The sequence below is a fragment of the Chiloscyllium plagiosum genome, unplaced genomic scaffold (assembly GCF_037043375.1).
Source record: "Chiloscyllium plagiosum isolate Xiang-an unplaced genomic scaffold, Cpla_swu_hap1 HiC_scaffold_47, whole genome shotgun sequence".
Lineage (NCBI taxonomy): Eukaryota > Metazoa > Chordata > Chondrichthyes > Orectolobiformes > Hemiscylliidae > Chiloscyllium > Chiloscyllium plagiosum.
The window spans coordinates 41,275,262-41,278,721 of NW_028270185.1; the positions used below are offsets into that span (position 1 = coordinate 41,275,262).

The window sequence follows — 3,460 nt, forward strand, 5'->3', positions numbered from 1 at the left end:
AGAAAAGAAAAGACAAAGACATGAAACATCACTCCCGTTTCTCTCTGTACCAATGCGTTTTGATGAGTTGAATATTTGCAGGACTTGTCTTTAATATCTAAAGAATCAATTATTTCCCCGGGAAAGATTCATCATAAATCAATTAACATCTGAGTCGTTGAATCATATTTTACTTCAGATTAAAATAGTTGAAGATCCTTTCCCCAGCCTAATGTCCCAATCCTCCCTCCTCTTCCATGTAAATACCAACTGTTCCAAGTGCGGTTGGAGCTCCCAACCTGACGTTTCAATGCTTCTTGCTGCTCCATTCAATAGAAGCTGCTCTAATTGAAGTTGGAGATCCCAGTTTGATGTCCCAATGCTCCCTGCTCCATGTCAATAGAAGCGGTCCAGTTGAGGTTGGATCTATCACTCTGATGTCCCAATGCTTCCTGCTGCTACATGACATTAAAAGCTGCTCCTGGTGAGAGTGGAGCTCCCAGACGGATCTTGCAAAGCTCCCTGCTCCATGTCAACTGAAGCTGCTCCAAATGAGGTTAGAAATCGAAGTATGATGTTTCAATGCTTCCTGCTGCTTCATGTCAATAGAGGCTGCTCCAGGTGAGGCTGGATCTCAGTCTAATGTTCCAATACTCCCTGCTGCGCAATGTCAATAAAAGTTGCTCCACGTGTGGTTGGAACTCCCAGTCTGATGTCACAATGCTCCCTGGTCCATGTCAACAGACGCTGCTCCAGATGAAGTGGGAGCTCCCATTCCTGGCAGATCACACACCTCTATACCATCATGGAAATACTGCCCACTAAGCATTTCCACCACTGGAGCCATTGGTGGTATATCCACATCATGAGAACCTGATATTAATTTTAGGCACCATCGAATCATTATTTCCAAAAGTCATTCTTTCTTAAACCTTATTTAGCATATGCATATTGCAGTCAATCCGAAGTTAGATAATGGTGCTAATTGATGTATTCTCAATAAAAAATATATCCTATTTTTCATGTTGAGTAATTGCGACTTAGCAAGGACAATGTTTGTAGTGAAATCACACTTTTATTCCAGGTAAGGGAATGTGGTTTACATTATTTAAAATAAACTTGTTCACTGTGTAAAATGATCAAATAGATCTCAATTTCAAAACAAAATTGGTTACGTTGTCATCCATCTGAAATGTGTTGCCTTATTCTTTCAACCACAAGGGTATTAGAGCGAAACGTCTGTTAATGACATGCGTATAAAGACACTTTAAATCATTTTTCATGTTTATGCTGCATGAATCTGTGGTTATTGATCCACAGTTTAGGTTCAGCCCCTACAGTTAACATGCTGACTTCTCCAGTTTTTCATAGTTCAATGTGATGCATCCAGTGTGTGCAGAACGAGAGGGACTCGCTTCCCACATCTTGTATTTAGGCCTTATGTCCAGCATTCATCAATGGCGAGAGCAAGGGGCGAGGGCGAGACCAATGTGTAAGTCTTTCCGTGCCCATGCACAGCACCCACATCGGCAATTCTCTACTGTACATTTACAGCTAGTTCTCGATGGCCCTACACCCACGCCCTGCTCCTTTTGAAATATCTCCATTATTTTGTGCTCTTCTCACCAAGATGAACCACTTCTACTCAACCTGCTCCAGATTTCATTTGACAAAATAATCATTAAGAATCCCACTGCATAAACATGCCCTTCACATCTCTTGTTATTTGGCTTTCCTGGATCTCTTTCGTACGATAAAAGGTCACAGCAGCTTGACTTGTAAAAGAAAGTCTCGTTCCTTTTCAATATCCCAATGCAATCTACATTTCAATGCAGTTTAGGCAACAGGACCAAATTATTCTTTGAGATTTTATAATAGCGTCGATGCATACAAACTGATATTGCAGTTCCAATTTCAGTAAGACAGTTGTGATCATCCAAAAATAGCAACATTGAAAATCACTGACAGCACCGACGAGAGTGGGACTCGAACCCACGCATGCAGAACACAATAGATTAGCAGTCCATCGCCTTAACCTCTCGGCCACCTCGTCACATACGCCTGCATCCTTATGAATAAGTGAATTGCATAATTTATGCAGAGCAGCAGACATTTCTCCCTTGTTTTGGTGAAATCATAAATAGCACAGTACGGTTCCAAGACTATTGTCTGTCATCTGGGTTGTGGGGCAAGCGCATTCGCACTGTGACACTCTGCTCACAGTGGTCTGAAAAAAATGAAGAAATGACTATGTAACAAGGTCTGTTGAATTCTGTGAAGATTTGAAGTCAATGGAATGAAGAACCCGAGACAGTAGGAGGTGTTCTTTCAAGAAAGAGTTGGATAGAGCTCTTAAGGATAGTGGAATCAAGGGTTATGTGGATAAGGCAGGAACAGGATACTGATTGAGGATGATCAGTCATGATCATATTGAATGGTGGTGCTGGCTCGAAGGGCAGAATGGCCTGTTCCTGCACCTATTGTCTATTGTTTATTAAATTGCCTGTGAGGAATTGTTTGCCAGACTGGAGTAGAGTGCATAGTGCTCAATGTCATTATTCGGAACACCTTTCTTCCACTCAGATATGTTTGACACGCACTTGTGTCTAGGACAGACAATTTCAAAATCCTAAATAAGGCTAAACTGACAATTGAACTCAACAATGCAAAAACCTTGATCTGCATCAGTTTCCTGGGCCGTGCGACACCAAGTCACTGTATGATCACAGCAAAACAGTGAGCAAGTGTCAGATGGAAAATGAGTGCAGTGCGAGAGCGCATGCTGGGACCAGCAGTTGACACACGGGGAAGTGTATTTCCCACAACAGGAACACTTCCCACACAGCGGACTGCGGTGGAAGAATTCAGAGGGAGTTTACACTTTGGAATTTGATGCCAGAGATCCAATGGAAATCTGTCATTGCGTCTGTTCAAGATGAAGATTTTAAGATTTCTACAGATGAAAAACGAAATGAAGTGCTCATAGTGAAGGCAAATGTCGAAATTGTATATTTCAACAATCTACCCATCTTTGCAATGAGTAGCTCACCACTTTCCTCACTCGGGGCCAGAACTACTGGTGAAGATGATCGTACAATCCCCGTTACTAGCCATGGAATCAGAGAAATTCGGTTTCCCAAACGTTAAGGTAAAACGAGGATTGTGGAGGTAAGCATTAATGTGTTGCTCCTGTGCTGCAGGTGACCAGTGCACGGTATCTCTGTTCCAGTATAGTGGGCTGTGCTGTGCCGAAGTTTTACGTTTGAGCATCACATGGAGCAGCTTCAATTTGTCGTCTGTGTTGAGGCGTACGGATAAAAGGTGATATTGAGCAAAGCCAAGTTTATGGGAAGATACCCGTGTTTGTGGATTGAGAAACGACCTTTTCTGGATAATGACTCCTTGATCAACAAACATACTGCAAGTATTTAAAAAGTGTAGAGACATGCGTGGAGAAAGAGCCGAAGGTGAATTTTCAGCA

At 42.2% G+C, this 3,460-nt stretch overlaps 1 non-coding gene across 1 annotated transcript; it reads right to left on the reverse strand.

Moving 5' to 3' along the window:
* Positions 1–1,950: 1,950 nt before the first annotated feature.
* Positions 1,951–2,032, reverse strand: trnas-gcu (transfer RNA serine (anticodon GCU)). Its single transcript has one exon. It is a non-coding gene; the product is annotated as a tRNA-Ser (tRNA).
* Between the last annotated feature and the right edge of the window lie 1,428 nt (positions 2,033–3,460).